This window comes from Dermacentor albipictus, chromosome 6 (genome assembly GCF_038994185.2).
Source record: "Dermacentor albipictus isolate Rhodes 1998 colony chromosome 6, USDA_Dalb.pri_finalv2, whole genome shotgun sequence".
Lineage (NCBI taxonomy): Eukaryota > Metazoa > Arthropoda > Arachnida > Ixodida > Ixodidae > Dermacentor > Dermacentor albipictus.
This window is the reverse complement of record NC_091826.1, coordinates 32,169,031-32,194,424: the sequence shown is the minus strand read 5'-3', so window position 1 is coordinate 32,194,424 and position 25,394 is coordinate 32,169,031. Positions and strand designations below refer to the sequence as shown.

At 45.8% G+C, this 25,394-nt stretch overlaps 1 long non-coding RNA gene across 1 annotated transcript in view; it reads left to right on the top strand.

Moving 5' to 3' along the window:
* LOC139046813 (uncharacterized) overlaps positions 1–18,611 on the top strand; it is a 101,001-nt gene extending 82,390 nt beyond the window's left edge. The window contains exons 2-3 of the long non-coding RNA XR_011506939.1: positions 2,224–2,290; positions 18,347–18,611. This is a non-coding gene — a long non-coding RNA (uncharacterized lncRNA). The remainder of the gene's footprint in view (positions 1–2,223; positions 2,291–18,346) is intronic.
* The last annotated feature ends 6,783 nt before the right edge of the window (positions 18,612–25,394 follow it).

Below are 25,394 nucleotides of genomic sequence, written 5' to 3'. Positions count from 1 at the left end.
AGTTGCGTGGTTTGTGTGTGCGTGTAGCTGAAGCTGCATTGGTGTATGCATTTTCTGAGTGGAAGGGGCATGCGTCTCCCCGATTTCTACAGGAAGCGAGGTATAATGACGTTTCCGGATTTATTTTATTGTTTTGTTGTCACTGCCGCAGTTTCGGCTGCTTTTGTTTGGTTTCAGTTCCGTAGAAGGCTCCCACTTCCAGCACGAATTTCATCAATATACTTCTTTTGTTGTTCCAACGTTGCCGTTTGGGATTGCTGCCATCATGATGTTCGAGAACTTGCTTATACACCCTTCGCAACGAGCTCATGTTCTCGATATTATTGCATATCAATGCCGCTGCGTCTTAGAGGCGATATTCCACAGAACGCAAGTAGCGGCTTCAAGCAAACTGAAAACATTTTGTGAATATTGATTCGGGTTAAGCGATTCAACAAGCGCGCTTTATCAGGATTTTATATCTGCCATTGGAGCGCGTGTGTGCCATCACAAACTTCGCGGTGAACATTTTTTGTTTCCTCTTTGACATCGAATCTGTTAAGCGGAGTTGTGCATTGCTTTTTCGTACTGCGGCGCGGAACCGCGTGGACGTCATCAAATCTAGATGTGACGCATCTTGTGTCATATCCACGAATATGCTCTGTAGCGTAATGAGCAGTGACTGTAACAGAAACAATTTTCTTGCGGACGGCTCACTCAAATACGAGGGACGTTCCGAAAGTAAGTTTCGTCATTTATTTTCACCCCGAAACTTTATTGCCAAACAAATACACCAAGGCATCAGGAACTATCTACCTTGCACTACTTTTTCACATACTCACTACCGACATTGAGACATTTTTCGCGGTAGCAATCAGGTTGAAGAAATCACTCGATATAAAAACTCGGTGCGCCCCTGCTATGGAAGGAACTGTCGCGCAGCCTGCTCCACCTGAGCATTGTTTCCGAAGTGACATCCCGATAGGGCGCCTTTAAATCCCGTTAACAGGTGCCTATTCATACAGGATAACAGCACGCACTTCCATTGGCGACCATGTGGTCGGCACACGTCCGCCTGCTATCGTGGTTTGTACTCGAATAACCTCGAGCACGCCGGTCTGCTGCTACTCTCTCTTCTTCGGTGCTCTGCGCATGCGTCCTTCCTCCTCTGCTGATGCTCCTTCCGTCGTCGAACCAGCAACGGACGTGGATTCTTATGACGATTGTTTGTTTTACCTGGTGTGCCACCTTCTCGTCAAAAAAAAAAAAAGAAACGATGAAACTTACTTTCGGAGTGTCCCTTGTAGAAAACACCATATATGCACGTCTATTTCAATTCTAATTTTATTCCTTTTTTTTTGAACTCGTAATTCTTGTTTTCTCACGTAGGGTTCCACCGGCTCCGTGTTCGAGGTCAGCTGGGGGCTTGTATGACCTCGGCGTTGAGAGCTGAGGCCACGGTTATGCGACAAAGTGTGCGCGGGAACCGTCGCCGGTTAGGACCGTGGTCGAACACTGCGGCAGTTGCTAGGCGCTGCGTTCGAGCGAGGACCTGAACCGTCGAACAGACCCCTAGTACTGTATTTTCCGTATTGTAAGGCACACCTTTGTATAGGTTTCGCAACACTTTTGCCCAAGCCCCTCACATGCACACCTAGTCTTTGCACGTTTCGAAAAAAAGAATGTGCAAGAGTCGCGCTGGTGTATCACAACTACCCACTTTAACTGTTTGTGGTTGCAAAAAAAAGATGTGTGTCTTTAAAGAGTCGCAATAATTTAATTAGCACCTCAAAGCCCAATTATGATTTTTTATATGCTGGATTTGATGCCTGAAAAATCTCATTTTGTGTTGCAAACGCGATGTACAGCCCATACTAGCCTTTCTGATACTCTGGAAGGAGTGTTCAGTTGTGAATGGTTCAGCGAATCAGTTACTATTTAAGTAATTATCATAATAATTCATTTTACTGAATAAAAGTTTTGCTGTTTTCTTTATAATAATATGCTCTCTGTGACCAGAAATACGTGTGAGGAAGTTTTTCTTTTTTTATTTTCTTTGACGTAGAACGGCGTTCGAGCTATGCGGGTTTAAACTTCCAGTTATTACGTGTCAAAACCGTGATCGGACTGTGAGGCCCGCAGCAGCAGGGAAATCCGAATTATTGTTGGCCACCTGGTGCTCTTTACGTTTCACCCCAGAAATGGTACACCAGTGTTCTTTTTTTTGTTTTGTTTCTTTTACAGTCCGCCCCCGTCGGAATGCTGCCCCCACGTCCTGAATCAAACCAGCGACATCGACTGAGCTGCGGCGGTGGGTGTTTCACTACACTTCATTACTTTGCCTTTTAATTGAGAGATACCTTCAAGTTCAGTTTCGCTAGGTTAATTCAAGAAACACTTATCATAAAGTACGTGTATCGTCTCTAAAATATTTCACCCCCTCATGTACCTTGTCATGGCCTGCGCCGCAGTGACCACTTCGTTGTTCCTGAAGCGCTAAATCAATTTGAGAAGCCATTCAAAAATATTATTGCTACAATCGCGGGAAAGCTCAACGTGGGTTGCTTAAGCATTTCTTCGAGTAATTTCCCAATTGTGTTCTTCGAAGCCCTTTCTTCCTTTCTTTGTAAGACATAGGTGTGCATGAATATGAAAATAAGCAAGCGCGTTGGCTCAGTGACCAGCTCACATACTAGCGTCGTCGCATGCAAATCAATGTTGAATATAGCAGGTTGGATATGACACTTAATATAATATGCACATAGACGAACTGCTGAAGAATAAGGAGAAAGTAAACCACGAAATTAGAAAAAAATTTTGAATGTAGGCAAGCCTTGAGACATCCGGCGCTATGGTGACCGACATACATAAAGAAGTAGAAGCAATACACACTGGAAAAAACATGTGATAAAGAGATCTATATATAAAATGAATAGGTAAGTGAAAATGAGAACATTAAACTGCAAAACCAATAAAAAAAGAAGAATCATTAGGTGATTATAAATTAGCATATGGGACTGTCCATTAAGAAACGAAGAAAAGCTTTCCGCGCTTCGGTTCCCCTTGTGCGTTATTACGATGTTCTTAGTATTTGCACCCCAGTGGTCGTGCGTCTCCATGCGATCCGGCTAATCGCGCTCCCCTTACTTTTCTAGAAGTCGCTCACTTAGGTTCACGTTTGTAGCATATTTCCGTTTTTCGAGTGACATGACCTGAGACACTACTTCTTCTATTTCAACATTCTTTAGCAGCGCGACCTACAGTGACCGGCCCTGCACTGTGCGTGACCTGTACTGTGAGTGTTCTGAGCTATTCTTCGAGATTTGTCATCTTGCTCTTTCTTTCCTCTTTCCTCCCCTTCTTCCTATCTTACATTTCTACGTTTCCGTTTCCTCCTTAGCCTGCTCTTTTCTTTCTCTTTGTTGTCAAGTGGATACGTTGTTTTCAAACCAATAATAATAATAATAATAGACATGGGAAAAAAGAAAGGCTATTCTACTTTCTTCTGCAAGCACCTGCACTGCGAACTTCTCTTAACAGTACACAAAGAAGTTGGAACTTTCCTGACACTACCCGCTTACGAATTATTCCATGGCGATTACATGGCCGAAGCATATTTTTCTCAACCATTATGGCCCGAGGAAACCATGCTGTCTTAGGTGGGAGCTCGCGCTCTCATGCTAGAGCTTCCTCCCAAACCCTCCGTGATGCCTCTGCGGGATTTCCTGTGACCTAAGTTTCAAAGCTGGGGTAGCGTGACAGCCGGGCATCCATTATGCTGCAACATTCACGGCTCAGCGGGACGCACCCACGCACTGGAGGATAAATGCTGTGGCGGCTTTGAAATTTGCATGCGAAACTTGTTATCCGTGTCCTGAGGAACTTCTCACAGCAGTTTCACTGTTGTTATTTGCGCGTTACGCTAAGCGAAACTCCTTCATTCGCTGAACAACTCGGCCCAGTTTGTCTGCATGCTTTCGAGCTCTTCTCTGAGCCTCACCTGTCGTAACTGCTTGAATGCGTCCGCGGCGAATGCCCGAGCAAAAAACGTTCAGGTCATCTTAATAACGTCGTCGTGTCGTACGGTTTAGTTTACTATGCATGTTTTCTACGCATGACGAATAATTACTCTCTGAGAAGCGGCATTATCTCGTTCAGAAGTAATCAGTATTCTGCTAGAGAAACCGTTTTCTTAGAAAGAAAAAAGAAGCTGTTCTTCGGAAAACACGATTGTACTTCAAACTCGAAGCGACTACCACGATCTGCGAACACATGAACGACTAATTACTAGAGTGCATAGCCTCTGAGTACGAAGCGTGTCGAGTAAGGTCGTTCAATTAAAATGCTTAAATAAAGGCTGCTAAACAAGAAAACGTGATTGGTCCCTCCTAAGCCTCGCAAAGTGTCTCTCGAGGCGTGCGACAAAGGCAACCGGAGAAAAATGTGGCCCCCGGTAGCAGTGTCTAGGGACTTCGGCTTTACCCCCTGAATAATTACGCCGGATTCCCTCTGGGAAAGTTGTTCCCAAGGGGCTTAGAGTGCAAGGTTCTTTAAAGCTTGTTCGTCACCCTCGCAAAAGTTAGCTAGAAGCGCACGTTGTGCAGTTTGTTAACAGGCGTTTCAGCGTTAGCCTTTTTTTAAGCCGATGAACCAGCAAGGGTGGGGAGCATAATTATTCTTTTGTGGCTATGGCGAATGCTCAATTAAGGTGTACAAATACTGCGCAGTGGCTGCGAATGTTCCTGTCTCTTTGTTTACAGGTTACTTTTAGCACGTCAGTGGCTTAACGTTTTCAGAGCGAAGCTTTCTGTTCGAACTTAGTGGTTGTGTTTGCGTACAGCGCACGAAATTAGGAAAGGAAGGACAGAGACGAGTAAAGATGCGCTAACTTCCAACTGGTCTTAATTTCCTACTTTCGTGTGCTACGCAAACTCCGCCGTTATGAACCACGACCAACTCCTCCAAGCCTCTACCCTAATTTCATTGGAACCCTGCCGGATACTGTTGACCATGGATGCGTCTGCGGTCTTGCCAAACATAACACCCGCATAAGAGAACGGCTTATATGTAAACAAACACCTGCACTACCCCTACATATGTGCCACTCTCCAGCTCTCTTCTCTGCGAAACTACGCAGTAAAACTGCAGACTGTGCCTAAATGTCTCTATATTGGGCGAGAAGTACAAGCTTGCGTGCGCATAATTCCGTAATTGAAGGAAAGCTTGTTATGCTCGCATTCTCTGAGTTTGAAGCGCGTGCTTGGCCGGATGCCTGACATAAAAAAGTGGGCCGGCCCAGGAGATAGTGCGATAGTGGACGGTGCTTATCCCAGAAGTATCACGTGACGGAAAGTGGACCGAGCCCCGGAGACTACATAATCCGCGCTCGCGTGCATCACGTAGATCGTAGACGTAGATCACGATCGTAGGCCACGAGCGTAGATCACGGGGACCACGTAGACGTCTTCTTGATCTTCCGGACAGGCGCGCAATAGCTAAGCTGCAAGACGCGTTTGTGATGGTGTTAACACTTCGATAGCATTTAATTATCCGCTTCACGAATGCACCGTTACAAATAGGTTGCAAAATGGACGTTTGAACTGCGTATTTTTATTTTTTTCATCTGGCACCTGCTTGTGATTGTCGGTGTCTAGCAGTGTACCGTCCCAAATTTCGTCATCTTGGCAATAATAATTTCTTCTTTCATATGTTTTGCCATACCACATTGTCACACTTATGCATGTAAAGTGTAACGTAATTCACGTATCCTATATTCTGCATAATATTATCAGATTATAACGAATGCGCGACAATACGGCATTGTTAGGTATATTGTTATGTATAACCACAGATGAAACTCTATACCGTTTTTTCCGCGTGTAAGTGTATGAACAGCTACCTTTAGCCAAAGCAGAGGTAGATTGGGAGGAAACACCCGCAAAAAAGACCATTTTTGCCAAAGTACGCTTACCTAAATGTAAATAAAATATCTACAAGGAGCAGTACGTAGAAGTAAGTCCCGAAAAAAATGCACCTTTGCTTCATGAGCAGCATGACTAGAATAATATGGTCGCTGTGATTGCTAGGATAAATAGGAGACAGAAAAAGTTTGTTGGCCACAGCGGAACTGCCTACCTACGTACGGCTGACATTTGAACGTCTGACAGATGAAAGGCGGGATAATGGGTTAAAAAATGGACTGCTTAGGGTACAGCACACAGATAGAAAGAATTTAAACAAAGGGGGTATGTACAATATTAACACGATATCTCATCAGTGAGAGAGACACGAGGACCCCAGGGAAGCCTCAAAACGTTTCTGTTTTATCCTTTTTGAAGCAAGCCAACTGCGACGTAAGCCAATAAGGTGCACAACGTCGGAAAAACTGCTTAAGAGTTTCAACGTCAGCAACGCAAGTTCCTTCCGACAAGGGGACGTCTAGCAAACTCTCTATAAAGAAAAACAAATGTGCGTTAAAGTTAGCTTAGCGATATTTTCAATGCAAAAGCAGTGGAAGAATTTCCTGTCTTTATAAAAGATGATGGTGAGAATGACTCACCTTATTTCGTTTTCGGGAGTGGAACACCGACATGGACTGGAGAAAAGAGGCCACTCTCGGGCTATTGTGGAAGATTTTACTTTACAACTTTACACTGCTTGCTATTAGCTCCAGTCATTGTTCAGTTTGCTAAGAGCTATCAGCGTGAGATTCGTGCATATGACGCTTCATGTTTGAGCCGCTTCATCTTCATTGCTATGCTTAGCTGGCGGGGGGCTGGGAAGCCATTCTTTTTTTTTTTCTGGTCTCCCCCCCCCTCCTTTCTTTCTTTTTTGGTGCGCTGGAAAGCCAATAACAAAACATTAATGAAATAAATGTTATCTTCGCAGCACTACTACGAAGTGGCACTATGCTCTCTGGGGTTGACGTCAACTCTGGCTCTCCGTTCTTTTTTTTTTTTGTAGACTTCAAACTTTGCTTCGACCTTACACTCAAGTAACCTAAAAGTGAAGGTGGATTTATTAATGACTCCATACACTGTTTCTCAAAGTATGGAAGACACAATTATGACTGTAGTACGTGAGCCCCACAACTCACCGGCCATAGCGTTTCCAATTCTCGGAGACCATGTTGAGATCTGTCTAGGACAAGGGGGTACAGTCACAGTGGAACGGCTTGCTCCCCGATTCACCGACATTTTTTTTTGTAAGATGATGGATTGATTGATTCTTGATGTTCCGCGTCCTGACTAAAGACAACCGACATAACATGCACCGTACTGGATGGCTTCGGATTTATTTTGACCACGTAGAGTTTTTCAACGGGACACAAAGGAGAAAATGTAAATTGGACTGCCTAGGCAAATATATTTTCTAGAATACTCTGAAAGCCGCTCCTAGCATGGGATAAGGCTTGCTAAAGGAATAAAAGGTGTGAAAACAAAACACATGAGGCGACGATGGCTTGAAGTTTCCGCACCATCCACCGGCTACGTCACAAATTTTGAGGTTCTTTGATCGGGCCTACTTACGGGCCTACTTACAATGTTAATATACAAAAAGAAGGGCCAGAGGCCGAGCTTACTAAGTTTCACCAAGCTTTACTAAGCCACAGCCGCCAAAAATACGCGAAAAGACTTTGAAATTCATGACGTCACATTTATGCACGGGTACTGGAGTTCTGATTCGCAAGCAAAAAAAAAAAATGGAACTCTGACTTTCATGTTCTTTTTCAATAATCAGCGTAGAGCGTGAGCGCTTTCTTTTTTCGGCGCATGACGTCATAAAAAATTTGGCGCATAGCTGAGGTCAGGAACGCGGTTCATAGTTCAGAAAGCTAAGCACGGCGCATGAGCGTTTGTGCATACTGACTCCATCGGAAGATGGCTGTCGTGACCTACAATCTAAACAGCGACGTACCGAGTGCTCCAAAGCAAATTACCATAGCAACTAAGCAGCCGAAGCGTTTTACTATTACGATAGCAGTTTACGCGTAAACTGGAAGCGCACTCGCGCCGTGGATTTTTTTTTTGCGCCCTCGTGATGCCCAACAATCGAGGTGCGCATGCGCAGCCCACGCACGGGGCAGGGTTGCCAGAACTCGAGCGACGCGTAGTACGTTTTGGCCGCCAAAAGAAATGGCTGGAGTTCAACGTGGCTTTAACATTGTTATACGAGCGAAAACAGTGTTAAGCATGGTTAACCGCGGTTCTTCAGTGCGTCTTCCCGGCGAGCTGTATCGTCAGGGTGCTCAGACTCAGCCTGGAGCCTGCGGCGAAGAGATGACGTGCTCGCACGGGCGCGTGCTTCATCCATGGCGAGGTTGAGCGCAACCAAACACCGGCGAAGCAGCTGTTAAACCCTGGCCTAGTCACGTGGTACAGAGCGGCGAGGCTCGAGCGAGAGCAGCTGCGACGCCTCTGCGCAGCGGATCACGTGACGTGACGTCACACCATCAGAGTTTCACGTATCCTGCCAAATTTGGGCGTGAGTATTTTTTTTTTCGAAACACTTGCACAGTATGACTGCATCGGGACTAAGGTAACTGTGGGGTGCCGCTGATTTAAAAATAAGCATTTATAATTAGCTTCCTGTCCACAGTAGCTTCAGCTCGCGGACACGTAGCCCTTCGTGGAAGAGGATTATAAAACGAAGATACGCAGTCCTAGTGATCTGGAATACACGCATTTGCAGCGATTCTCAGGAGTAAATGGTGAATTTTTAGGAGTAATTAGTCAATTCGATACACCTTTAATATCGCACCACGTGCCGTGCATTGGTAGCGCGTTAAAAATTCCCTGGTGGTCAAAATTATTCCGGAGTCTACCCCTACGGCGTGCCTCATAATGAAATCGTGGCTTTCGCACGTAAAACCCCCCAGAATTTATTCATTCATTATTTATGCCGCGTTACGAGAAAAGAAAAAGGTGGCAGGTATGAGGTCTAGTGCGCCCTGCTGTAATTAGGAGGTTAATTTACAAGCCAATATATCGAATCTATTAAAACGCTAGTGTATAAAAATTCACGTACTGATTGTCCTAAGTGTGCGAAAGATTGCAGACTGTAGGGGGCAAAATAACATTATTTTTAGTTAATTTCAAACAGAGAGTTCGCGTCAGCCGACAGAGCAGCATCGCGCCTCTGTTGGTGTATATTTGAACTTACCAGGAAATTGTGAGCAAGTGACGCCTCAGGCAGTGAGCAAATGTTTCAATACACAAGTCAACACGCTGAAAAGTTTGTTTAGGCATGCTGTGGGTCATCTTTTTCGCCGACTGGTGATATTGGACTACAGTAAAAAAAAAAAAAATACGCGTTTATTTACCTGAAAGCCTTCTTCAAGTAAAACGGTTGACCGATGGCGTTGCCAGTTGAGGCATGAAAGTCCTTTTAAAATGTCACGTCAGTGGTGGTTATTTCCGGACGCTATGGTACCTGCTAAGGGTACCACTGGTTTTTTAACTTTCCCTATCTGGTACACGCTGTGGCACAGATTATAGCTCGCGTGAGCGACATGTTTCTTCAAGGAACGCACCAGCGAGTACCTTGCGTACGTGTGTACGCCCAACCGCCGAGGTCGCGGGATCGAATCTCAGCCGCGTCGGCCACATTTCGATGGGGGTGATATGCATAAACGCCTGTGCATAGGGGGCACTGTTGAAGATCCCCTGGTTGTCAAAATTGATCCAGAATCCCGCACTATGGCTTGCTTCATAATTAAATCGTGGTTTTGGCACGTGAAAACCCCTGCCAACGTACATACATGCACAAATGCATACCAACATACGTGCTACAATGCATTTTTTGCCTCAAAACCTTGGTTTAGGCATGAAAATAAGCTGAATGCATTGCCTGTAGCAGCGTTTGTGATACGCCAGAGCAAATTTTCATTAGTAGATAATTCAGCAAGACAAATAATCTAATTGCAATAATAATTAGGCATTCACTCAAATAACATTTTATTCCATTTTTCGTAAAAAAATGTATTCTCCATGGGCAGATATAAAAGTGAGCAAGTTTTTATTTTTCTTGGTGCGCAACTCAAAGAGGAAACACATCTTTTGGGACTAGCCCGTGTATTCTGAAGTGCGCCTGAAGTTGAAGCCCATGCTTGACTAGCTCTAAATGAAGCCTGAGGGGAACGTGCCGAAGGAAACACAATAGAAGTCCCGGGCGCGTTCACTCCAGGCTTCATTGAGATGAAGTCAAGCGTTGCCTTCAAGTTAAGGCGCATTATTTACTCTGAGGGTAAGCCGAAGCACGGGGGTAGCTTTCACGTATGCTAGTATGAACTCGTCGTTTCAAAGAAAAAATAATGTTTATGCGCCTAGGGTGGATCTCTGTGTAATGCATCATGTCATTAAGAGTTCTGAAGTTTGGAGGGGGGCAAATCTTCCTGGATGGCCTCTTCGTATACTGAGGCATTCTTTAAGGAATGTTTAGCTCCACGAAGTGCGCATTTCCTCCACACAAGTGTAACGAAAAATTCAAATAAGTGCGGATAAGAGAGATGAGGACTACAAAAGGCTTGGGTATAGAGCTGAGCACAGATCTCGTGTTGTTGATTCCAATTCCAATCGTGCTTTGATTTTATCTGCTTCCCTGTCGAGAAGCGGCATGCATATCCTGAGAGATAAACAGAAAGATCGAAGATAAGGAAATAAGAAAAACGTTTACTAGACGATATATCCCACAGGCGACCTCTTGCTCACGAAAGGGGCAGAAGAAATGACGGAAAAGTAAAATGAGATGAAGAATAAAAAGAAAACAACAAGCTATCCAGACTATTCTCGTGTCCGTCTATCGTCGCGACAAAGCATGTCAAAGCGTCGCATGCTCCCGAAGAGTATCGGTTTTGCATACAGATATACAGCGGCACACTAAGCCCCATGTCACGCAGTCGCATTCTGTAGCAGAATCCGGCTTCCTCGAAGCAACACACCAGTACTTAAAATACGCGAACTTATTCTACTTAGTTAAATATACCTCATCGGGAAAAAAGGTCGTTTTGGTGCTAGCAACCTTCACGTAGTACGGACCATAAAATCTCGGTCGCCTTTACCGCAATACACAAGAGTGATTTAGATTGTCCATAAAACGCCTTACCCTTCTCGGTTGACGTGAGACAAGAAGTTGAACAATCGCGTTGTTGGCGACATTTTGTGGCATAGAATTTAACCAGAGAGGACATAGAGGCACTACTGCTGTGACCAATCGTATTGCACGTAGCTACTGGTTTGAAGATTTGGTAGCGACGTGGTCATTAACACACCGTTTCTTTTTTTCTCTTTACACGGGAACACCCATGTAGCTAAAAAAAACTTCTCATGCGTTAAGGTTTGACAATGCACCACAGTGTGTCACTACCAGCGATGCCAGTGCCTTTGAATTCCGTAAACGTTGATACGTTTACGGGCGAGCTAAAACTCTAATGTCAGTTGGCGTCCACGAAGCTCCCTTCCTTATCTACTGCGCGCTTCACCAAACGACATTCCGCATCAGGAAATATCCGTAGCTCTTCCCTGTAGCATCGATAGCTGCCGATCTGAGTTCAGTACACTTCATACAGCACGTGAGCTCTGAGCTGTCAGCAGCTATCCGTCGTGGCGAGATAGGCCTTGTGGTCTCCACTGTGAAGAGAGTCAACGTCTTCACGCCCATTTAAACTGAGGTCGCTCTTCAAACTCTTGTCCGGTGGCTTGCGTCGCTTCCTCCTCTGCCTCCTGCGTGCGTGCGTGCAGTAGATGCCGACCACTGCCATCAGAGTGACAGCCAGGCTACACGCCAACACGACGACGCTCAGGGTAAGTGTCCAGCGTCCGTCATGAGTGTTCCTCTTGATATCTGCGGGAGGATTAAATTAAGCATTCAAAATTCGGTAGCAAGGTTAATGTTTTGAGTTGCTCAGATATCCCTCAGAGATCCTTGAGAAATCGGAGATTTGATAGTGTAAAGTCAGGTTAATGTCAGGATTATGGCTCTGAGGGAGTCGTTCAGAAGATTTCGCGTTCACCATAATTCAGCGTCATATCTTACGATTCTATAGGAGCTTGGGTTAATGAGCCTGTACCACCTTGGATTGATCACCAACCTGCGTTGAGATAGCTGTGGTGCGTTAAAAACCACGAGGAAACCTTGTGGGAGTTTCCAGATTTAAAAAATAAACAGGCAACTTGGTATTTCAGTTGAATGAGTTATGTTTTCTAAGAACCACTACTTTTTAACAAATGCGAGGTCCTGTGCTTTTAAAGCAACCTTAATATTCCTTTTGACATTCTTTCAAGACATTGGCCTCATTCGTAAGCCATAGCTCGTTTACATCAACGCCATCCACCTTTGTCTTATCTTTACATAACCTGATATTATATTTTCTTGTTTTGAAGGCAGGGTCTCAGCTGACTCACATGGGTTGGCATGTCTGGGTTCTGGGTATCTTGTAACGTTTTCGCGCCTCTAAAACGTCGTCGCGCATCGCAAGAGGTACAAAAACGAAGTTCAGGTCTTAACAAGACACAAAGTGACAATTACTCGCAGAGGATGTAAAGATAACACTAAAGGCGCAATTAGCACCAATATATAAAAAATCAACCGCACTGCGCTTTACCCCTGTAAAGAGTGCACCGCCGTAGTTGGAGACTTGATGAGGCAAAGCCTCCATATGACATACTTTTGGGTGAATGGAGCGAGCTCGATTGGACTAAGCAGTGCTTGCACCTGGCAATAATTACTAAAAGTGGCTTCAGAGGTTCTAACAAGAAGCAAGAGTTAGTCATAACGTAGGTAAAATTAACGGTACGGCTGCAATCAGCCTCAATATTGCCGTGAATTTACCAGGTTGCACTATATCCCTGGTAAGGGTGCACCGCTGTAGTTAGACGCTTGTTGAGGCAAAGCCACCATACGGCACACTTGTTTGTATTTTTTTTTTGACACTGCTAGACTTATAGGGACGGCGCATGCTGTCGCCACTCAATCTCGCCGTTGATGGACGCAAAAAAAAGTGTGTAGACTTCCATCTAACAGATGGCCCCACATGATTGTACAGCTTAGATTGACGCTAACTGCTTTGACGCCATCTGTTGACGGAAACCGACACACTCTAGCTTTCGCTTTCGAACGCTTTAGAGAGAGAAACGACATAGATTTGGTGGCATAGTCGCAGGTCGAAGTTTTACGTTTTATGCGAAAGACAATCAAAATTCTTTACAAACTATCTTAAGAAAAGTTCGCCCATGCAAAAGAATACAAGCGCTCAGTCACACAGTCCTGTCAGGTTTGAACTGGAGCCGATGATGTACTTCAGTGTATTCTTTTACACGTTGTACGAAGCCTGCAGGACAAAAAAAAAATGAGCGTAAATTGAAGCATCACGTATTAGTGCAGTCTCACCTCCTTGTCTAATCAGGGTCTGCGCTGGGCCCAGAGTGCGCACCCAGGTCCAGAAGCTCGCATCCGGAGGCATTCGAACCACGACCAAGTATTCGGTGGAAGAGCGTAGTCGGTTGACGAGTATCGGGCCCAAGTCCGTGCTCCAGAAGCTGCGTTCAGACCGGTTGCCCCTCCTTGTGTCAAGCACCTGTACTCGGAGTCGCCGTTCCTGTCTCAGCCTCGTTGATGTTGTCGTAGTCGTGCCGTTGACAAGAGGTGTGAAACAGGTCAGCGAGAACGAACTGTCCGTGTAATTGCCGACTGTGCAAGTCAGGTTGGGTGGGTCCTCTCCTGCGCGTACGAGAGAGGGACGCTGTTTCTACGTATCACTACAAATTCGATTGCTTAGCAATGACATAAGTTTAATAAGTGATATCAATGATCAAACACTTCTTGAAACAGCTGGAACTCTAATGTTTACCGACAATATAGTTAGCGAGTTCCTTTTGGGGCATGTGGACGCACACCCTAAGGAGGAGGTCTCATTATCCGGGACCTCTATACGATAAAAGTTTTGTTTATTCATTTATAATTCTTTTTAACATTCGCCGTCCACGACCGGCCATTCCTGTTGACAACGCCGATGGAGCGCCGCTCAGACCACTGACGAAAGGCGAGAAGGAAGCGATTCAGAATAGGACCCTGAAATTTTTTGGGGCTAGTAACAATACATTTGCTATACAATGTTTATACATCAGCGTCATTCGTCATATTTGGTTCATTGTCGAAATTTTCGGAAACACGCGGAATGATTCAAGGGTTAGATCTTACTACAAAAAATCATGGGAAAGCCGTTTCAATCTGCAGTAGCTCGAAGAATAAGGAGGGCTGGTAAAAACTAGTGGCGATTTACTGGTAAATGCAAGAGAAATGCATTAGCATTACGTCGCACCTTTTTGACCTTCCGTGTCCATGATTCAATGAGCGAGGTGCAAGTGACAGGTCCGGAGCAGAGCACCGTCAGTTGATCTACGCACGCACGCACACACGCACGCGCGCACGCACACACGTTTTTCTAAGCTAACCCATCCCTTCTCCACCTTTAGCACGGGACCGGCTTCCCACAGTCCACATAGCAGTTCGAGCGTTTCTTCACTACCTAAAGGCAACAGACTTGAGTGCCCGACTATAGACGTCCTACACCTGATTTAGTGCATGTGAAAGTGCGTTTTAGACTCATGTTTTCTCTCTCTCTCTTTCCCCATTCCCCTCTCCACATGTAGGGTAGCAACTGGACTCAGTCTGGCTAACCTCCCTGCCTCCCCTTCCCTTCTCTCTCTCTCCCCGCCACACTTTAACACTCCTAATTCTACCCCATTGAAATCATTTCACTCTCGGGATAAGGGTCTCGAACGACTAATTACGTACGTACCCTTGTATACGAACTTGAATCGGCAGCGCTTCCTCTGGGTTCCCACGGCGTTCTCTGCCCAGCATGCGAGAGCCGCATTGAAGAGCGAAGCGTTGGCGATGATCTCCAGGCGCTCCGACGCCGTTACGAGTGGCCGATCCGCTTGCTTGGGCCGAATGGGCTGGCTTTTCAGCGTGGTTTCCGTGTCTTCCATAGTGCTTTCCGCGAGCCAGAAATAGCGTAGGCCCACGCTGGGATCGGCTTGCACGTCGCAGGTCACGTTGACGGCAGCGTCTTTCTCGACAAGCACGATGCTATCTTCCTCAGAATCGCATCTGGGAGGGTCTGCGGGAAAGTGACAACGCCAAGTGGCTAGAGCAGAACAGCACATTTTCTCCACATGATATTCTTTTCGCATTAGTGGCGTGCGGTTCAAATATGGGAAATCACTTCCATCATATCAAGTGAGATAACCGAATACTTTTGACGTATAATATAGATACCAGGTGGTTAAAGCTGATAACTAAACTTTGTTTAGTTAGCAGTTGGTTTATGACATTATGGGGACCTCAAAAACGAGAAAACGTTTCAATCGTATCGTTATATGACCAACTAGCCTCATACGCACTCTTCTTAATCAAACAGGAACATTTTCAGCGACGCGTTAGTATTGCATAAAGCTTTGAAAAGGAAACCCGTACATGCCCGTATCACAGAAAGAATGCTTCAAAGTTGAAGAAAAATTCATCCCGCGCGGGAGGGGGTAGTGAACCCGGGACCAGTGTTTCTCTGGAGCGATCGCTACACTATCTGAGCTGAGCGGGAAGCGATCTCATAGCATTGCGAGTTTGAATTGATTTACAACTTAAAGCGCCTAAAAATTGGATAACAAAATCAATTTTGTGGATACAGGAGCAAGGTGGCGGTAGGGAACTGGAACAGGGTGCGCATGTGCTTATATCGCTATCGGACCATATTCCATAGGGTAGGTATGGTCGGACCGATAGGTTCATAAAACACCACGTCTTTGAAAGGCGACGCGCATTCGTGCACTCAGCATAGTTGTTTTAGTTGCGCTTGTGCGGCCTTCTTCAATGTAAGAGTGGTCCTGCAAAACCTTCCAGGCTAACGTATAAGCTGACAAGTGAAGCAGTTTGAGATTATATCTACAAAACGATGAAATGTGGTGAGCAAATACAACCAGTGCGTTGCTGCAGCAGAAGATGATGTCCATATCACTCGGCGAATTAACACAGTAATGTGATTCGACCAGACCCCTTATTGTTAGATAGGTATTTGTGAACTGCTCACACGTAAAATCAATGGGGTTATAAGAATAATTTTCCCCCTGGAAAACTATTGTCCTCGTATTCAGCTCCATTTCCAAGAGTTCTGCTACCCGAAAAAGGAGTATGTTTACTCAGTGTGCTCCACGCGTGAACGAACGTTTTTCATTAAGGAGTTCGATGCCGCTCCAGTATGTAGTTAAGTAGTGTAAGAACAATTAGGCCCGCTAAAATAGTCATAATGACTCCTTTTCAGCCTAGTGTCTAAGCAACGTGCCGTCTTCATTCATTCTGTGCTGTCTAGTCTGCTCAGAACTCGGCCCACTAAAGACGTTCGCAAACATGCTAATTGATTGATTGATTGATTGGTTGGTTGATTGATTGATTGATTGATTGATTGATTGATTGATTGATTGGTTGATTGATTGATTGATTGATTACGTTTATCGCGCCAGAGTCACACTGGTTCCGTAAAACGCACCCTGGTGGAGGGTTCCGCAAAGTTTGGAAATCTGGGATTCTTCAAGAAGAACATAAATCTAAGCGCATCAGCATTCGTGCACTTCCCTCTCACCAGAATGCCGCCACCACGTCCGGCACTCGAACCCACAACCTCACGTTCAGCAGCCGAACGCCATAGTTATTGAAGCACCACAGTGGGTAACCGGCTGCTTACATCTGACGCGGATGAGAAGCGGAGTGCTCTCGACGGTGTCACCATGGGTGCTAGTTACTCGACACGTGTAGTTTCCAGCGTGGCCGGGAGTCACCCCTCGGATTATCAAGTAGCGAGAAGTCATCACAATGCCCTCAGTCAGGTCCGCGTCGAGTTCTTGGCCGTCGCGGCTCCATTTAACGTCGGTGATTCTTGAGGTGACGAGGACGGAGCACTCCATGTACACGTCCACTCCCTCCGTGATGCGGCTGGCGTTGAGACCGGTACCCAGCTTGATGCTCACTTCTGGCTTGCCTACGCAAAGGAAAGGAAAATAAAAGTTTAATCCGAAGTCAGGAAGGCGTTTGACTGATGAAAACATACTGTAGGATAAAAAAGGGATCGACGGAGGTAAGCCGCCTATGAGAAAGTGGTCAGCATTCCTATAGGTAGACCTAGATAGGTCCACATACCGAAGCGTTGGCTAGCCTGTCAGAGGCACGTTACATCTGCTCATCCAGCTTATATTAGTGTCGAGTGGCGCAGTTAGGCCTCATTCCCTCAGCCGTTATCCGCTCTGTCCTGTTACCAGTGCTACACCGCTTTGCGCCATGGGTGAATGTGTCCTCGCCACTTTCTCCTAAGCAATTGGTATGCTGGCGATCTTAGAGCGTTTTTGAAGAGAAAGCAACAAAAAAAAAAGGAACGCTCTCTCGCAACGCAAACGTGACAGTGACGGGATAGGGTGGACAATGGCGGTGTGAATCAGTCTTTACACTGAAGCAATAGTCATCAGGTTCCTTCAGGGCTCGCTTGTCTCTTACGTATTCAACACGAATGTGGAACATAAATTGGCACTGACTGAGCATTCGAGCGACTTTTCTGTGATCACGTGGTTAGAGGTCCTGTACCACACTTTCCTTGCTTTTTTGTCCGACATTACAAAGACATGGGATAAAGCTCGCTACGACAGCTGAATGTTTCCGCACAGTGCGGTGCTTCAAAGAAACAAGTTACATTTACATTTAATGTTATTATTTGAGGGTCGACCAACTTTGTAAATAGCAGCTTATTGTAACTAATGAGTAACTCGCTGACGATTTAAAACAGACAGCGAGGTACTTACCGGTAACCCCATACAGATAACCGATTCGGGATACTGACTGGTGCGCCTCTGTTTAATTAATTTTAATTCGCATTTAACTGCATTTACTGTTATGCGGGTACGGGCTTCAGCTCGAAACATATAAACACTCACAATATACCTATAGGCACAGTCTTCTCTCTCTCCTCTCTCTTCTCCTTGCCCCCCCCCCCTTCCAAGAAAAAATGTGTAAAGACAGTCTTTAACAAGGTTTTAAAAGCGTTTTGTTCATGACGAATGGCTGTGTAGTATTACGAACGTGTCGCGAATGACAAATGCGCGATGTCACCCTCAAAACGCTGCCAGATATCTTTTTACTTACTTGACACATTCAGAGCCAAATAGCGACTGAGCACTCCATGATGGTCCCGCAAATTGTCGTTGCTGGCCCGGCACTCAAGCAGCTTTCCCGCGTGAACGCGAGCTGACAGGAGAAGCACGCTTGCCGTTACGTTGCCTCCGGTACGAGTGTGACTCAAGCGCACGTCCAACGGCATTCCGTCCAGGAACCACGAGATGTTTGCTGGCGGACGACTTCCGGTTGCCTCGCACTCGAAACTGCGCGGAGCGTGGAAATCGGCAGCCGAATCCGGATCTGCATTTGGTGGCCGAGATGCTCCTTGGAAGAGGTACGAGCTACCTGACTTAGGCTCAACAACGGATGTTGAAGCACTAGCCGAAGATGTAGCTCCAGTTGCCGAGGAGGCGACCATGACCCATCCGGAGGCATCGACATCTTCCTGATGCCAGCTCCAGAGGGAAACTTCGGCAGGCGGCACTAAGAAAAGTGGGTATGAAAGTAATGTATTAAAGCAAAACGTGTCATTTGCGTGTTAGACCAGTTTTCTCTGCGGCTATCTAGCTATGCCATCAAAATTATGGGCCCATCTCGGAGATTGTGCAGTCTAGAATATGTGAGCCGATCCCACATGTGCATAATATGGGTCAGCGCAAGCAACAAGGACAAAGGAAGCGAGACGACAAACGCCACACCAAATTAGCAACTGGAAGTTTATTCAGGAAACGGGAAATATATTTATACACTAAGCGCATCATGCTAATCAGAATGAAAAGCCAACGCCAAGAAGTGACAAGAAAGGGCAAAGCCGACACCAAGAGGAAGACAGGTTAAGCAGGTACTATCTTGATTAACTTGAGCTTGAACGAGGGAGCCCGTGGTATTCGCTACTATCAGCGCAGTTTAATAGTGGTGCCGAAAAGCTTTCCGCGTGCTCAGTTGGTGCAACGTAAAGTAATTATTGCTTCGTGCATATGACGTCACCCTAGCGCACTTTTCGTCTGCTACATACAATTTTACGGCTAAGAAACAAAGCATTAGCCTGTGGAAGACTTATATTGGGGTGCATGAAAGAAATTGTGGTAGAACGTCAATTTGTTGTAACACTACAGACTATCCGTGAGCATTTGTTTGAGAACTAGGGAAATCTGAGAGCAGACATAAGCTTAGTGCCAACTGTCTACAATCTACTCCCATGTAGAATCGCAGAACTTGTTACGGCCGAAGACGGCTGAAGGTATTCCGTTGGAAGCAGTGGTTAACCTCAGCCAGCAGCTAATAAGATTGTAATTGTGCCTAAACTATTTTAAAATGGGAACTGAATGAAGAAATTGGTCTGTAGGAGGGGGGGGGGGATTCGTTCAGACACCCTGTTTCTCTCGCTTCATAAAATTCCCGTAGGAGAAAATTTGCGCGCAGAAATGACAGCGACAAAAAAATGCTCCGCGGTGTGTAGCTCCGACCACCAGGTTGAGGAAGGCACCGTTTTATTTTACAACAGTGTGGTGTGGCCTTTGAGTTAGCTGCGACCCACAGTGATTCAATGAAACGCGCCTAGCAGACGACATGCGAGTGCTCCGATGACGTAATACGGGTAAAAGAAGGATACTGTCCTCACGCAGGCGCAAAACGATGTTGCGGTTTCGCTAAACTACACTCGTAGTAATGAAAGCCGCACGCTCCTGTGTTTACGCTCAAAGTGATAAAGATAATAAAGTAATGATTGTGGCTGCAATACCGTTTTTGAAGGCAGCATGTATGTTGCTCAATGTTTAAACGTCGATATAAGGTGCCGAGGGAAAACATGGAGGCCTTATACGTAAGAACGAAAAGTTTCACCTCTGTCAGCCAGCTATTACTATCTTTGCTTGAGTGTAAAATATGTTTGCCAGATTTGGGAAGATGTCATGCGTGTGTTTAGTTTGCACCAATCATTGCTGTACCTTCTTAACCTGACATCGTCTTAGATATCAGCTTTGTTTTTGTTTTTTTGCCGCTTGTTGCCACTGGCTTCTGATTGTGATTCACGTGATGGGCTCAGTGCATCTGAATTTGATGTTCTTTTGCGAACATAACTTTTACTTGCTAGTTCCGCGTCGCAACTGTGGTCGCCGTTCCTTTGTCCTCGTCCCCTGTGCTGCCTCTAACCGCGAGACACCCACAATTATCTGCTCTTCTAAAGGTAGAGCTGCTCAACAATAGGGGCCGTTCGCCTGGATGTGCATTTATACATGTGTCCCTGCATATGTGCCTCTCCTCGAACCTCTTTGATGCCAATTCGTGTATGTGTGCCACTGGACATGGGCCTATGGGTAAGTGCCGCTTTTCAGCGAAACTCTCTGACGACACCTTCAGTCACTGTGTATGCATGTATTTAATGTATTTAAAGGCGGCTCCGCCAGATGGCGCAGTGTGTCAAGAGGGAGCGCAAGAGAAGAGCCGGGCTGTAAGTATTCGCCTGATACATGAATCGTTTTGGCAATTCGCTTATTTGGATAGTCATGGTAAATGAGTGCCGCAGGCATTTTGAAATTCTTTTTATTATAAAGACAAGCACTTACGGGGGAATATTTGTGCGTACCGAAACAAATATTCAGCTTGTCATAATATATTTTACGAACTAAATAAGTAAATCAATGCGACAAAATTTATCACAGTGAATGTGACTAAATATGCTTAAGTCAAGCTTTTAAGTAACTGTTCAGTCAATTGAATGAATAAGTGAACTAAACTGAACGAAGGAAGGAAGGAAGCAAAGCGCGAGCATGAGTGATTTTCCAATCATTATTTTACGCATTAAAACAAAGGAGCTACGTGAGAAATTTGACTATAGTTGACGGGTTTACGAGCACTGTATTTTAGGGCAGCTGAATCAGACAAACATTAGGAACGTCCCAGGTACAAGTGAATGCGAAGGCTGTGGGTTCGGTTCCCACCTGCGGCAAGTTGTTTTTTCATCCACTTTCATTTCCATTTATTTATCGTTTTTTTTTATTTCATTTATTAAGCACAAGTAATTTCCCCTATGTTGTCCTTGGTGTCAGTGTTTGTTGGCTTCTTATGATATGACTAATAAAAATCGGGCCCCTCGGTTAACCCCCTTTCTTCCCAGGTACAAGTAGTATCACAACGCATACGTAACGCAATATCGCAACAAACTTGATACGGAAAAATGTGGCAGGCCTTACTAATATTGTGGTTACCTTCTAGATTAAGACAGAAAAGAGCAACTCAAACCGAAGGTTGCGGAGAAAGAGCACGGCTTCAGAAAATGTAAATACGCGCATCAGAATTTAAAGCACCCACGCCCACCAGTAAAGCATAACAATGAATACAATTGTCTAAATTTGATCTTGCTCAGGTTGCCACAAAGAAACGCCTACTTTATACACTAAAAAGTGATTGGGAGCCGAAGCATCTGGAAGCCATATTTGGCGCATGTAGAACGTGTAACTTGTTCGCGATGCCTCAATGCAAAACTCTGACCAACTACAAAAAAAAAAAAAAGCTTTCGGTTCTCAGCGCAGGCGGCGAGTGCCGCGGCATCGCAAATTAAGACGACACGCGTTAGCCGATGCCTGTAACGGTACATCGCGTGTTATGAGATGATAACATTGAAGAGAAGCGTTATCCGCGCACTGGTAACACGATTCAGACATTCCACTTGTGCAGTTTGTACGTACTTACGGAACATGTCGATAAGCACCGAGCTTTCTGCAGGCAGCGTGACGTCACTGGTGGCCACGCAGCTGACGTTCGCGAACAAGTCCTCGCGGAACAAAGGACCGAGGTCGAGATGGTTCTCCCAACCTCCGCTAGGCGTCGCGACGGTAGCTGCTGTTGATCCCAGGGGTTGGCCGTTTCGCCTCCAGGCGAGCGTGAGTTTGTGGCCAGCTGCGTACAGAAAAGGCAAAATAGTATGGACGAAGGAAATTAACTAAAAGAGAGCATTGCCTCACGCGTCCTATCTTGGCCAGCGAACTGTATATGAAGCCATTCCCGGCGCGTTTTGCCTCGTAGTATCGGTTCAGTGTGTGACCTCTGAGACTCAGTGCCCTGCCAGAGAATGTTTGGTTTCCTGTAGTTTGTTTAATCGACGTGCACTTGCGTGGCTGACCTGTCGTAGCTCTTCTTGCAGAGCGGGAGCACTAAAACCTACCGCGCGGTCTCACGGGGCGATGGCGTGTTGGGCCGATATGTTTGGCTTTGATAGTGTGGCGTAATGCTCTGCGGTAATTCCTTTCCTTCCTCCGCTCAAAATATTTCGCGGAGTTGGCTGGCACAGCTGGCACAGCTGATGTGGGGCTCGATGTGTTGCTCAGGGAATGTGAGAAGGAGGGGCGTAAGTTGGAGTCATGGGGTGAAGCAGGCACGTGTTATATTGCCGTTTTTTTTTTCACATGCTGATCACTGAGACATGCACACAGCGCTCTGATTTCGAGATTTCGAAGCTTGCCTAGCACCCTGGTTACAAAATAACTATGTGTCGACAGGTAGGTGAGAGAGAACGCTACAGCACTTCCCAAATACAGCTAGAATTTGCGACCGACTGTGACCGCGACGTAAACTCTAATGCGAGTGCGTTATTCGTGCTTTTACTATGTTTCCCGTCTACTTCCTGCCCCTTTTCATCCTTCCCCAATCATAGGGTAGCCGAGTTGGCGTGTTACTCATTAGCTGCGATGCCATTTCTTGCTTCTTTGTTCTCTTCCTGCGTCGCTGAGCAAACAATTTAGTATTACTGTACACACGGCTTACGATAGACGGCCGTTCCGACTTAAGAAAATGCCTTCTGCATCTCTTTCTCACTTTTCAAATCACGGGTGCATTAGCTGGGGCAGAGTACAGACGACGTTTTTAAGTGATAACACTATAATCTGTAATAAGACATCAAAGGATAAAGATTGCTTAACATGTCCTCACGAAACATATTCAGGAACGATGTTCGCATCTGAAGGAACACCTCTCGAGTATCATCATATCGTTTCTGTTTTGAAAAGAACTTGAAGACCACTACTCTCCTGTTTACATCTGAGTCTGTGTCACGACCCTCAATAAAAAAACAAATTCGGAGAGAGAAAAGAAGAAGCAGAGGGAGGGTGGTAAACCTATGATGTATTTATTCATTTGGCTACACTGCCCGTTGAAGAAGGGAATGTATGAAATGAAACAAGAAAATGGAAGGATAAGAAAAACAATAAAGAGGCAATCATTGTGAACACTCTTGCAGATGCACGTTCGCAAACCGTAACAAGCGTTCGCAGAGTGCAGTCATCATCAGGAAGTGCAATAGGACTTTTGTGACTTTGCACATGCAAGGCTGCTTAGTTAAAGCTCCCGCCATCTTTTCTTCTGAGCTAAGTCTGTCATACAAGAGACTGAGTCCAGCTCATAGAGCACATCGTTGAGCATCGAGAAATGGGGAGTGGCACACAAGGTGCTCGTTAATCTTGACATACCTGGCGAAATTGAATGCCTCACTGTTGGCCATTCCTATTGGGAATGAATAGGCATTCGCAAGTGTGTCGTCCTTCTGATTGCAACACACGATAAAGTTGTTTCACGGCGGCAGAGTTCCGATTGCAGGCGAAGTAGCACGTGGGTGTTTATAGAAGCGGCAGTAGACGAAAACCGTTGAATTCAAATGTAGAAGTTCGATGCTGTGAGCTAGTGATCGAGGAGGAGTCTTGTGGACACAGAAAGGCGCAAACGCTTGCACATTGAAGGATTTGAGAGGGAAAGGGAAAGGTTAAACTAGGCTTTCATACCAGCTGGCACAGCGCAAGTCAGCAGCACGGTGTCGCCCTCAGCGTAAGGCCCTGCTGTGGCGCGCAGTTGGTTGCCTTGGGAGTCCTTAATAACCGGTGGCTGCTGAGGAACTGCGCAAGGAGATGAACGAAAAAAAAAACAAATTCATCGTAACCTATAATACGTAGAAATGACAACGAGTTTTGTAAACAAGAAGGATATAGGCCTTAAAGGTGACTTGCAACAACATTTTGGACCGTGTCAATGGACTAGCTTCAGATAATATACATACAGCAGCGTCAGTGCAAAACATTTTTGTTTGTGATAGAGATAGGTCACAGAACCTAGTAAAAAACGGCCATTTTTGATACCGAAACAAAAATAAAGGTAAAACGAAGTCACTACGCTCGCTGGAAATGATGCAGAATCCAGAACGTTTAGAATTCACGTTATGTTGAAGACCTTGGAGGTCATGTTCTGGGATCACTGCCATATCTGATAACCAGTATATGCTAGGGTCGGCTCTTACTGGGCAGTTAAAAACTAGCAATTTAGCAGCCCTGTACTTTGGGTAATGTTAGACAGCAGTTTCATATAGTGCTCATATATAACCAAGTTAATCAAACTGAAATTTTTCTGCAGCTAGTCTTTAATGGTAAGCTTTTGCTCGGTAAATCGACAACCGTCGACGGCAAGAAATAAAGTGATTGGTAAAACGCTGAGGCTAAACTTCGTTCTAGCGGTTCAAGAAACGTGCGTGTGGTGAGAGGGCCGCAGTACACGCGTTAGAACTGCTGGTTTATTGTGCACGTAGTTAGCATACCACCAGGGGGGCAATCGCAATTATGAGTGCTTAATTCTTGGTAAGAGAGGAACGACATGACGACTAAAGAGCAGAAGGGTGCGCCGGCCTTATCACTTCGTGACGTCGAGACAAGAAAACAGGACTGCTCTTTGATGAACGCATCTTTTTCTAGCGCGCAGCTCTTAGGTGCCCATTCCTGCGGTGAGCGTCGGCGTTGTCCCTTGTAACCGAGTGAACGAACACAGCGAAAGATGGAAGCGAACGCGGAGCACAGCGGCAGATGAAAGACGGTGATTATGGAGAGAGCGCGAGAAGAAAAGTGAAGGAGGAGGATGCACGGAACCAGGAGGCGAAAAGCGGAGGAGGAAGGTGCGGCGGCGAAAGTGTGAGCACAAAACCGTAGTGCCGCGAAAGACGGGCTTTGCGGCGGCGATGGCTACGAGATGGCGCCAGAAGAGCGTGCGTCGTCTGTATGCGAACGAAACGCTGCATGAGCGGAGGTGTCGTGGCGGCGGCGGTTGTGAGTCGTGTCCCCGCGTCAACCACGCGCTGTGTCTCGCGATACATTTCGCTCCGTCTGCGACGTGCCGCGTGAGACAAATTCACCGCGACAGCCAATATATCGCGAAATGAGAAAACGCGTATGGAGCTGCGCCCAAATTTCGTATTAGGGAAGCATAATCGTCGGCGAATTTTTTAATGG